The following is a 13,647-nucleotide window of genomic DNA, read 5'->3' as shown; positions in this document are numbered from 1 at the left end:
AAATTGGCCAGGGTTCTCTTACTTTAGGTGAGATGCCGATTTCCCTTAGCCATGGGGTCTATTTATACTTGTAGACTCCTTAAGGGTTACAATCTAAACCCTAATTGGATAATCTTCTCTTAAGGCTATCCAAATCATTTCCATATATAAGTCATGGACGATTTTGAAGCTATCCTAGCTTCTAGAATCCGTCCACTATATATCTATAAGGATTTATAGTCTAAAGCTTAACTATCAAACAATTGACAGTTTATACCCCTTTATTTAATTAACCTCTTTAAGTCACCAAATTAATTCTAATTAATTCTATGACTTATATTAATCAAATAACAATATATTATTCTTTATATTATTCTCTTAATATATTAATAATATTTACTCTCTGTTAATAAATCATCCTATCAAGTTGCTATGGTGAAGGCAACCCAAAAGGACCATGCACAACCGGGTCAAATACTTGCCTAATATAGTTGCAGCCTTAGACACTATTCCAACAGTCTCCCACTTGGATAAGTCTAGTAACTATATGCACAAGTACAATTCGGTTTGCAATCGTAGCTCTTCAAAAACGCTGGCAAACTCTGATCTAATCAATCTTGTCATTTAGATAAGGTATCGTACATTCCTCTGTTAGATATCATGCTGACAATCCTATGGAATGGTTAGTCAAGCATTTAGGTTTCTCGATCTCTGATTTATTTGACAAAGAACTTAATCGAACACATCAATTCAGTTCTGACCGGGCCCGGCACATAAGTCAAATCAAATCATCGAGCGGCCGAGATATCGCTTTTACCTTCTTAGATAAAAGTTACAGATAAACTTCGACTTATATGGATTTACTTATTCATTAACCAACTATACACAACAATGCGTTTTATAACACCGAGTTACTGATGCGTTTTCGCATTATCAATGTACAATCAATTAACAAATAACAAACCATATATCTAGGTTTTAAGACTATATGATATTATCATCTTGCGATCACCCTTTTATACCATATTCCATAAGGTGATTCCAGCAAGCGCGGGTTTGTTCCAATGCTCAAAACTAGTTCATAAGCACTCATGAACGTTGCAGCAACCCTTTGCTATGTCTAACACTATTTAGACAATCTACACACCAATTCATGACAATCTTCATTCATATCTACTCCCAACATATGAACGATTGTGGATAATTTGAATAATTCGATTATTCCTAATAAACTCAATTATTCTGGAAGTCAAAACTTGCAAAGTGAAACAATAGTTAAACAATTAACATAAGATAGTAACATTACTCATAAATAAAACTCCTTTATTTAATCATCAAATGTTAATTACATTTATCTATTACACGTTTCTAATACTATCTAATCTATGCTAATATCATCCTTCAGCCCAATACTCCTAGCATGCTGCAAGTGCTTAACCCTACTCAGTCCCTTCGTAAGTGAATCTGTTGGGTTATCTTCTGATGATATCCTCTTCACTACGAGTTGTCCTTCTTCTACACGATGTCTAATGAAGTGATATTTTCTGTCGATATGTCTTGATCTACCATGATCCCTCGGTTCCTTGGTCAAGGCAACCGCTCCTTCGTTATCACAGAAAATCTCCATGGGCTCCTTTATGGCGGGTACAACTCCAAGATCACCGATGAAGTTCTTTAGCCATATTGCCTCCTTCGACGCTTCGCTCGCTGCAATGTACTCTGATTCGCACGTTGAATCAGCTACGGTCTCCTGCTTGGAACTCTTCCATGTTACTGCTCCTCCATTTAGGGTAAAGACCCAGCCCGACTGCGAACGGTAGTTGTCCCTGTCGGTCTAAAAACTGGCGTCACTATACCCTCGCACCTTCAAGTCATCACTCCCTCCAAGGACTAAGAACCATTCCTTCGTCCTCCAAAGGTACTTAAGGATGTTCTTCACTGCAATCCAATGTGCTCTGCCAGGATTCCCTTGATATCTGCTAACCATGCTCAAAGCGAAGGCTACATCAGGGCGAGTACAAGTCATAGCATACATGATTGAGCCAACTGCGGAAGTGTATGGTACTCGGCTCATTTCGGCTATTTCGGCTTCGGTACTCGGACTTTGAGTCTTACTCAACTTGGCATTACTTTGTATCGGTAATTCTCCCTTCTTTGAGTTTTCCATACTAAAACGTTTTAGTACCTTCTCTAAGTAAGTATTCTGACTAAGTCCAATTAGTCTCTTACTTCTTTCTCTTACTATCCTTATTCCCAAAATGTAAGAAGCCTCTCTGAGGTCCTTCATAGAGAAGCACTTCCCGAGCCAGGACTTAACCTCCTGCAGAGTCGGGATGTCGTTTCCTATGAGTAATATGTCATCGACATATAGAACGAGGAAGCTTACTATACTCCTACTGGCTTTGACATATACACAAGATTCGTCTTCGCTTCGTACAAATCCAAACTCTTTGACTTTCTCATCGAAGCAAAGATTCCATCTGTGAGACGCTTGCTTAAGTCCATAAATGGACTTCTCAAGCTTACACACTCTATTCGGATGCTTCGGATCCACAAACCCCTCTGGCTTAGTCATGTAAACATCCTCAGCCAACTTTCCGTTAAGGAAAGCGGTCTTGACATCCATTTGCCAAATCTCATAATCATGAAATGCGGCAATTGCTAGCATCACTCTAATAGATTTAATCTTCGCAACTGGTGAGAAGGTCTCATCATAGTCAACTCCAGGAGTTTGAGTAAAGCCCTTCGCAACCAATCACGCTTTATATGTGTGCACGTTTCCATCCACGTCGGTCTTCTTCTTGAAGATCCATTTGCACCCAACGGTCTTACATCCGGGCACATAATCAACCAAATTCCAAACTTGGTTATCATACATGGATTGGATCTCGCTATCCATTGCCTCTTTCCATTTTGCAAACTCCGGGCCTGCCATGGCTTCCTTATAGTTATTAGGTTCATCAAAATTTACTATTGTACCATCACTAATATACGTGTCCCCTTTGGTAGTAATATGAAAACCATAAAACTGGGGATGAACTCTAACTCTATCGGAACGTCTAAGAGGTAAGGACTCGTCAATCGGTTCAACCGGAGTTTCCTCCTCGGGTTGAGTGCCAGCGGTAGAGGTTCCTTCATCTATCGACTCTTGAATTTCTTCAAGTTCGATTTGCCTCCCACTGTCTCCTTGGCTTATGAGTTCTCGCTCTCGGAAAACTCCTCTCCTCGCAACGAAGACAACATTGTCCTTCGGTCTATAGAAGAGATATCCAAAGGATGTCTTCGGGTAGCCGATGAAAATACATCGCTCACTTCGAGGTTCAAGCTTGTCGTGAGTATCTCGTCTTACGAAAGCCTCGCAACCCCAAACCTTGATATGTGCCAACGAGGGAGCTTTCCCTGTCCACATCTCATGAGGTGTTTTGGCAAGCTTCTTAGTAGGGACTCGGTTAAGAATATGGGCGGCAGTCTCTAAGGCATACCCCCAAAAAGAGATAGGTAGTGAAGCACGACTCATCATAGAGCGAACCATATCCAATAAGGTTCGATTATGCCTTTCTGCCACACCATTCAGCTGTGGTGTCCTAGGAGGCGTTAATTGTGAAACTATTCCACACTCCTTGAGATAATCGTGGAATTCAAGACTTAGGTACTCTCCTCCTCGATCGGATCGAAGCATCTTGATTTTCCTGCCCAATTGATTCTCCACTTCATTCTTGAACTCTTTGAACTTTTCAAAGGTTTCTGACTTTTGCTTGATCAAATAGATATTCCCATATCTACTATAATCATCGGTAAAAGTTACGTAGAAGCGGTTCCCATCCTTCGTGGTTGATCTAAACGGTCCACATACATCGGTATGTATTAGGTCCAATAGACCCTCACCCCTTTCACATGTACTCGTGAAGGGTGATTTAGTCATCTTTCCAAGTAAACAAGACTCGCATGTGTCATCTTCCCTAAGGTCGAATGACTCCAACACTCCATCCTTTTGGAGTTGGGCTATGCGTTTCTTGTTGACATGTCCAAGACGACAATGCCACAAGGATGCTTTATCCATACTAGTGGAAGAATCTATATTCAAAACATCATTTCCTAAGTTATCAACAATCATAACAGTTTCATATATTCCATTACATGGTATAGCTTCAAAGTAAAAGACACCATTCAGATAAGCCAAAATAGAACCATTCTCATTATTAAAAGAAAATCTAAATCCTTGTCTATATAAACCATGAAATGAAATGATGTTTCTAGCCATTTCTGGCGAATAGCAACAATTGCTCAAATCTAAACACAAATTATTCCTAAGCACTAAAGAATACACTCCAATCTTGGTCACAGGCGACGATCTTCTGTTCCCCATGATTAGATTGATCCTTCCTTGCTCCACATCCCTACTTCTTCTTAGTCCCTGCACATTAGAACAAATGTGATAACCACAACCGGTATCAAGAACCCAAGAAATAGCATGATTAGAATCGTTAGATTTAATTGTGTATATACCTGCGAAAGATGGCTTGATCTTTCCTTCTTTGATTGCTTGCAGGTACTCTGGGCAGCTTCTCTTCTAATGTCCTATCTTGTGGCAGTGGTGGCACTCTGCCTCCTTTAGGTTAGGACAGGGCTTAGCGGGATCAACTTTGGTCCCACTAGAAGAGGCACCATCGCGGTCTTTGACCTTGCAATAGTTCTTCGATGAATCCTTCCTCTTCTTTCCCTTTCCTTGACCAATAGCCAAGACAGGAGCAGCGGGTGGATTGGGAGTTGGTGCAACAGACTTGTCTTTGAAGTTGCTCTTAGCGACCCTCAAAAGACCTTGGAGTTTTCTTAGGGTGACCTCTTCTTTGTTCATGTGGTAGGTCATCCTAGATTGGTTGTACATCGGAGGCAAAGAGTGAAGCACCATGTCGATCGCCAAGTCTTCCCCAAAGTCAACATTTAACTTGCAAAGGCGGTCGACATACCGTTGCATCTTTTGCAGGTGCACGGTAAGAGATTCTCCATGACCCATCTTAGCGGAAATCATGTTGGTGAAAATCTCATAACGCTCTTGTCTCGCGTTCTGGTGGTATCTCTCCAATAAGTCTTGGTGCATCTCGTACGGGTACATGTCCTTGTAGGACTTTTGGAATTCGGAGTTCATGGTGGCAATCATGATGCAATGTACCTTCGTTGCATCTCGCTCATGAGTCTCAAAAGCGGTGATTTCAGCCGGAGTAGCGATTTCAGGGTTGATTTTCTCGAGCTTCTCATCGAGGACATACTCCTTATCCTCATAGCGAGCAATGGTGCGAATGTATCTTATCCATTCGCTAAAGTTCGTTCCATCGAAGGTGACTTTTTGGCAAAGGCTCATCAACGTGAAAGAACTAGCAGCAGCGTTGTTTGCGTTCGACATCTACAAAAGAAAAGGACAAAGATAGATTAGAACAAGAATCCCTAATTATCACCCAATAAGAAAAATTAGGGCTAGGATCCAACAATAACATTTACATACTAGAAAAGGGATGTCGTAATCTAACATGCAAATAAATTGAAGGTAAGTGAATGACGATTCACTAATTCTCCATCACAAAAACTTAACTATTAGTCCTAAGTGTATTGAGAATTCCTAGGTTTGGATGAGATTCATTGAAACTATTCAATGGCATGTTTAAATCTCGATATGCCCCTCTTGTTTGTGACTGGGATACCGAGGATCACAAAGCGGGTGTGAATTACCATGCAAATTCACATGGTGCCTTCATTGTAACGATCACCTATTCGATGTGCCGGTAAACCACACACGCTCCATCGAACTATGATAAACAATGAATCACCCTTTGCCACCTTTGCTTAGAACCAATTAGTGTGCCGGTAAACCACACACGCTCCACTAACTTCTTAGCAAGGGTGCAAAGTGTAATTTCATGGGATTGCATCAATTCACTTTTCCTGAAGTAACTAAGATTGGGAAATTTTAAAAATGTGTAGTTACTTTGTATTACTTATTATACTTTTAATGAGAGGATGAGGTTGCCCTATCCTACCCGATCGGCTAACGACCCTCCACCAATCAAGCAAGCGGTGGGTGTGAGTGTACACCCATTAAGTGCCATTTTATAGGCCGCAACCTTATACCCACCTTATAGATCGGCTTCGTGAATGAGGCCTACTAACGGTAAGACTAGCATTTAGTTATACATACATACATATATATATATATATATATTATTCTAGTAATATCATATTAGTATAGGGTTGTATTTTAAACCTTTTAAAATCTAGGGTTTGAAATTTAAGTTGTCTAAATTAAAACTTTTAATCACAAATATAAATTTCAAAACTTGAGGGCAAGTTTTAAACATTTAAAACATGGAGGATCAAATAAAAAATAATTCCAATTAACAATTAATATCCTAATTATCTATATTTGATTTTATTCAAGATTTCTTTGAAAGATAATTACCAAAATAGTTAAAATAATTAATTAATTATCATATAAGGAAATTAAATATTTTATTAGTTGATAAATACCTTTAACTAGATCAAGATAATAGTCATATATATCAAAAAATAGGATTTAGGTTGATCTATTATGATTAAGGTAAGTTTCCATAAGATAATTATGAAAAAAATCCCGAATCTGGCCATTCCTGACGCCTGGACTCGCCGAGTGCACAAAGGGACTCGCCGAGTCCACTTCGGAACTCGCCGAGTCCATGACTCAGAAACCAAAAAAAATGAATTTTGCAGGTTTGTTTCAGTTAATCAAGCAACAATTTAAAGAAAACCAAACCAGGCTCTGATACCACTGATGGGTTTTAGCCATAAGAACTTTCCTATGTGCCCATGCAAAACCCTAATGCTTGGGTCTAGGCTTTCTAATTAAACATGCTTTGAATCCAAGACTTCTAATGCCTAATTAGGTTAAATAACAACATTGAAACAGATCTAGAACCATACCTTTGAATTCCTTGTTGATCTTGTAGTCTTGGAGCTTCTAGAGTCACGATTGTCACTCCTCTAATGGCTTACAAACACCAATAGCAAGGAAGATGATTTAGGAGAGAGGAGAGGGGAGGAAATCAACCAGGGTTCTCTTACTTTAGGTGAGATGCCGATTTCCCTTAGCCATGGGGTCTATTTATACTTGTAGACTCCTTAAGGGTTACAATCTAAACCCTAATTGGATAATCTTCTCTTAAGGCTATCTAAATCCTTTCCTTAGATAAGTCATGGACGATTTTGAAGCTATCCTAGCTTCTAGAATCCGTCCACTATATATCTATAAGGATTTATAGTCTAAAGCTTAACTATCAAACAATTGACAGTTTATACCCCTTTATTTAATTAACCTCTTTAAGTCACCAAATTAATTCTAATTAATTCTATGACTTATATTAATCAAATACCAATATATTATTCTTTATATTATTCTCCTAATATATTAATAATATTTACTCTCTCTTAATAAATCATCCTATCAAGTTGCTATGGTGAAGGCAACCCAAAAGGACCATGCACAACCGGGTCAAATACTTGCCTAATATAGTTGCAGCCTTAGACACTATTCCAACACCTGTCACACCCCCGAACCAGACGGCCGAAACGCCCGAGGGCTATTGTGACTCAATTGAATACCATCACAATGAATATACATGAAACATAACATCATACATTACCATGCATTGAAATATTACAACTGGTAGCGTTTACATTCAGTACATTGATCCATAATATTACATACCCAAAATTAAATTGTTCGATACTAATTAAAACAACAGCAAGACGTTACTGAGTACATTTTTCCTTTTTCGAATTACCTGTTACCTGAGAATACAAGTATTTTGAAAAACGTCAACATATGAAATGTTGGTGAGTTCATAAGTAATGTTTGAAATATAGCGGATTGTATTGTTTTGAAAATCACCAGAAAATCCGATATTTTCTGAAAAGGGCATAGTATAAAAAGGGTGAAGATCCGTAAGTATGCTTGTTTGTTTCTATAGATGTAAAAGTACAATTTGTAAAACTCGGTATGTAACTCGTAGGTGTATTGATTGAAAACCCTAGGAAAACCGATGTTTTCCTAATACTTTGCATCAAATGTTTTATATTTTGTTATTTCGTTGTGACGTGTGTATTCGTTGAGTCCCGGTGACATTGGATTAATTATAGATTGTGAATTGTTATAAACACACATTAATGAAAATGACTAGTTTACAACTATACAAACGATCCCTTAGGCGTTGTTCGCACTATTCACTTAATCCAATCACCCGGACTTCTCATAGCCCCACAACCGAGGAGGAAAAGAGGGTGCGAAGCCCACGATATTTCCATAAGTCGTTCAAGGCTATCGTGAATGCGAAGGGCCCTTAGCCCGACTCGCATTTGGTGAATTCTCGACTTTACTAGCAGCACCGGAGGACCCTTGGGGTCTAACAGCACAAAGCCTGTAAAAGTCCTTTTACACAGAATTAGGTCATATAAGACCCAACTACATGTAAGCGAGTTTCCTTCGGGCCTACAGATCATGTCATTGGGCTAGCTAGGCCCAATAAGCACGATTTGAAACTTTTGGGCCCAAAGACGGTGTATCGACGTCTGGTGTATTCCCACGTGTGTATTGACTCCCCGAAATTTCCGCGTGTGTATTGAATTCCCGAGGTTTCCGCGTGTGTATTGAAGTATCGTCGTGTTAGTAATTTCGGATTCGTTATTGATTCGAGACCGAATCAATTCGTTTGATAATGATTTTTGGTGTTGAAGGTGTATTATATTTCGCCGATAGTCGAGGTACTAGTATTTCATCATGTCGGATTTATTGTTTAAAATATTAGAATTTTACATTTTTGCAGCCCCTTTCTTTTGAATAAATTTACACTTTTGACCCTTTGTATAAAAGAATTTCTATTTTAGTCCTTAAACCATTTTTCTTGACACTTTAGTATCAAAACTTGTAGAAAAGGTATTTTTCAGCTCAAAGTTATTTGAAAAACAGTTTTAGTCCCTAAAAATGAAATTTTCTCGGCTGAAACCTTCATTTTCGCAGTTTTTACACTTTTGGCCCAAAATAGAAATTTTTTGCATCTTTGGTCCCTTTTAAATATGAAAAGCATTTTTAACCCTTGAAATGGACTTGGAGCACTAGTAGTCCCCTGTTTTACAGAAAAATACAGTTTCAGCCCTCTAATTTGAAAATCTCGCAATTTGGGCTTTATTGGGCCGAAAAGTGCATTTTTGGCCCATTATACTTAAAATTTCACATTTAATCCTTCAAAAGAGAATATTTCCAGAAAAATACATTGTTGAAACTGTTTTGACTCATTTCATCCATCAGAATTTGTATTTTGTCATTTTGGGCCCTTTAACCTTATATTTTTAACATTTTGAGTCCAAAAATTGGATTTTTAGCCCAAGGAGTTCATATTAACCAACTTGGTTATTTTTCTATAAATGATTTGTGTGTAATAATATGTTTTATACTTGTTTCATACATCCTAATGCAAATCTCGGTTTTAAGGACTTTATGACTAGATTCAACACCATAATCACATAAGAACATGTAAATAAACATAGAAATCATACAAAGCATACATATACTCATAGATCTACACATTTGATTGTATTCCCCCCCCCCCCCCCCCCCACAAAACTTATAAAAACCAAAAAATAGGGGGTATGAAGCTCACCTTTGGGTGTGGTTTCGGTTTTTGGAAGAAATGAGAAGAAATTCGGCCTTAGCAACCTTCCTTGGAAGATTTCGAACTTGAATGCTTCTTAGGTGCTAGATCATGAGTTTGAATGAATTAAGAGGTGATTTTTGGATGAAATGAAGTAGCTAGTTTAAGGATCTAAGAGATTTCTTACCTTAGATGATGATTTTTGTGTAAAAATCCCCTTGATTCCTTCTTAGATCTCGAAATATGGATGAGTTATGAGAGAGTTTCCTTGAGAGAAAAGTGAGTGAAATGTGTATGTGTGTGTGCTTGAACTTGGCCGAGAATCAAGAAAAAAGGAGAGAAGAGAGAAGTGTGAAAGGATGGTGCATGGAAGTATGAGTCCTCTTGCATGGAAGTCCTTTGAATAATTGTGAGGTGGCACATACAAAGTCAACTCTTCCTTCCCTTGGGCTTGGGCCGAGAATGGGAGGGAAAGAGAAGATTTTTGGGCTTTTTGCCCTTAAGCCCATGTTATAGCTAGGTTGGATGATTTTTGGCCTAAAAAAAATATAAATATGATTTTTATGACCCATTAGGTTAGATTAGGTTAATTATGGTCCAAAATGGTTCATATAATTAATCTATCTCATTCTAGGCCCAATATGGCCCAAAATATTGAATTAAATGGAATTGGGTCCAATTAGAGCCCATTTAAAGGTTCTAATCCCATGATAGTCAAATTGGAAGCTTATTGGTCCATTGAGTCCAATAAGGAAGTCCTAGTCCAAAATGGACCTAAACAAGAACTTCTAGGGTTTCCAATTGCTTGTTGACTATTTGTAGTACTTGTATGGTGTATTGGATTGAAATTTTTGTTGTCATAGAGTAAGCATCATACATGCTCTTAAGTTTTTGATTCTACATTTTACTTGAGTGTAGTGATTACAAGACACAAAATTTCTAGTTGTGACAGCACCCTTCCGGGTCAACTTGGTGAGTAGCACGGCAATCTTGGAGAAATCCTTAATAAATCTCCGATAATAGCCGGCCAAACCCAGAAAGCTCCTGATCTCGGTGGGTGATCTCGGCACCTCCCACCTCATAATCGCCTCAATCTTGGCCGAATCAACCAATATCCCATCCTGGTTAATGAGATGCCCCAAAAATTGAACCTCTCGTAGCCAGAACTCACATTTGGAGAACTTGGCATAAAGCCTCTCCGCTCTCAGAACTCCGAGGATCTCCCTCAAATGCTCCTCATGCTGCTCTCTGGATCTCGAATACACCAATATGTCGTCAATGAACACGATCACTGAGCGATCCAACATCGGTCTCCATACCCTGTTCATGAGATCCATGAACACCATCGGTGCGTTGGTGAGTCCGAAAGGCATCACCACGAACTCGTAATGCCCATAACGAGTCCAGAATGCTGCCTTCTGGACGTCCTCCTCCCGTATCCTCACCTGACGGTACCCAGAACTCAAATCGATCTTGGAGAACCAAGATGCTCCCTGCAACTGATCGAACAAATCGTGGATCCTCGGCAACGGGTAACGGTTCTTGACCGTTAGCTTGTTTAACTACCGGTAATCAATGCACATCCGGTATGAACCATCATTCTTCTTGACAAAAACAATAGGCGCCCCCCATGGCGAACTGCTCGGCCGAATAAACCCCTTCCCCAGCAGCTCCTGGAGCTGCGAGGATAACTCATGCATCTTGGGAGGCACAAGGCGATAGGTGCAGCTCCCGGAACCAATTCAATACCGAACTCCACTTGCCTCTCCGGAGGCACACCCGGCAACTCCTCTGGAAACACATCTGGAAACTCACGCACTATTAGGACCTCATCAACTGACCTCGGTCCCTCTGAATCAACCCTCACATCCATCACATATGCCACAAATCCCCTACAGCCCTGTTGTAGACTCTGTCTCGCTCTGGCGGCCGAACAAAATGCTGACCCAGCACGTGTACCCTCGCCGTACACCGTAAGAACTCCCCCACTAGGGTCTCAAATCATCACCAATTGACGCTCGCAGTCTATCACAGCTCCATATCGGCTCAACCAATCCATACCCACTATAACACACACGTCCCCCATCGCGATCGGAACCAAATCTATCGGAAACTCCACACCGAAGATCTCAAGGACGCATCCTCAAATCACATCTGAAGCATACACTGCTCGCTCATCAGCTATAGAAACTCGCAGAGGTCGATCCAACGCCTCTCAACGGAGACTAATGTGCTGACTAAAAGCTACCGAAACGAACGACCGACTCGCACCCGAGTCAAATAATACCAAAGCAGGCACAGAACTCACAAGAAAAGTACCTATGCACATCATCATATAAGCATAAAAACCCAACTCAAATAATAGATGAAAAGAAAATACATACCAGCCACAACATAGGGCGCCGCGCGGACCTCCTCCGCAGTCAACTGAGATGCTCTCCCATGAGCCTTCGGGGCCTCGGCCTTCACCGGCCGAACCTCGGTAGCCCTAGCAGCAGGCCCAGATCCCTGTGTTGATCCCTGAAGTAGCTAAGGGAACTCGGCCTTCCGATGGCCGATTTGGTTGCAATGAAAGCAAACCGAAAATCCCTTGGGGCAATCCCTCGCGATATTCCCCTCTTTCCCACACTTGTAGCACACTCCAGCCCTACACGATCCCTCATGACTCTTACCGCACTTCCCATAAGTGCGGCCCTTCGCACCCCCAGATCTCGAATCAGGGGGTCTAGCCCACTTGGCTGCCGGCTGAGACTGAGCCGGTCGCCGATCCGCCCTCTGTGACTCGGCCTCCTCCCTGGCCTGAGTCTCCAACTCAATCTCCCTCTTCCGAGTATTTTCCTGGAGCTCAGCAAATGTCTGGTAAGTCGAGTTCGCCACGAACTCCCGAATGTCTCTCCTCAGCACACTCAGATAACAGCTTATACGAGCCTGCTCAGATGACACCTGCTCTGATACCAACTTGTAACACTCTAAAAATTTCAACCAATTTAAACTTTTCAAAAACAACCCAGTTTCATAAAGTTATTACAAAGAGGTTTTCAATACAATTATTATCAAAGTCTTCCCAGAACCACATCATAAAACATAATCATGAGGAGCGGTACGATCACGCCTTTGCCTTGCCACGGTCTCCTGAAGAACCTGAAAAACATTAAACCACAACTGTAAGCCCTAAAGCTTAGTGAGATACCCCCAAAATACCAACCACATACAAACATAACCATATCATATAACCGATACAGAACAGCCATGCACTGTGTGACTAGTCCGCCGCACCGGCCAACAGTCCACCTGGTCCACCCTCCGAGTCTAGCCATATACATCGAGTCTACAATGTGATTGGTCCGCCTGCACCGGGCCTTCAATCCACCTGGTACACTCTCTGAGTCTACAGTATGACTGGTCCGCCCGCGCTGGGCCTTCAGTCGGCCTGGTCCACTCTCCGAGCCTCGGCACGTCTGGTCCGCCCTCTTGGGGCCTGCAACCTATCCGGACCGCTCGTTGGGCCTTCGGGATAACCGGTCCACCCTGGGTATGTTGGCCTACAGCACAAAGTAGGACCCGCCTCAACCCAACACCAGTCCAAAACCATGTGCACATAAACATTCAAACATATAACAATTCACATTCAAACAAGCCGATCTAGCAGATCACATAACATAACATCATCCTAACCAGGATACTGACCTAACCGGTCTCTAGCATAGCATCATCCTATATACCAGGATACCGACCTTAACCAGGTCAAGGGAGGACTCAGTGAGTTGAGTGCGAGGAGACTCAGAGTTGTGGGACTCGGCGAGTCTCGGGGTGACTCGGCGACTTGAGTCGCGGATTGGGAAAGTTCTGAACATGGGGACTCAACGAGTCATCGGGTTGACTCGGCGAGTAGAGTCAGTCAGGAGGTTGACATTGACTTTGACTTTGACCAAGGGTTGACCGGTTGACTTCCAGGGGCATTTTGGTAATTGTTGGCATTTGTTTTGAGCTTAGTGTT

The sequence above is a fragment of the Lactuca serriola genome, chromosome 2 (assembly GCF_051521515.1).
Source record: "Lactuca serriola cultivar US96UC23 chromosome 2, Lser_US96UC23_V15, whole genome shotgun sequence".
Classification (NCBI taxonomy): Eukaryota; Viridiplantae; Streptophyta; class Magnoliopsida; order Asterales; family Asteraceae; genus Lactuca; species Lactuca serriola.
The sequence above is the reverse complement of the archived record's forward strand: the minus strand, read 5'-3'. Positions refer to the sequence as shown.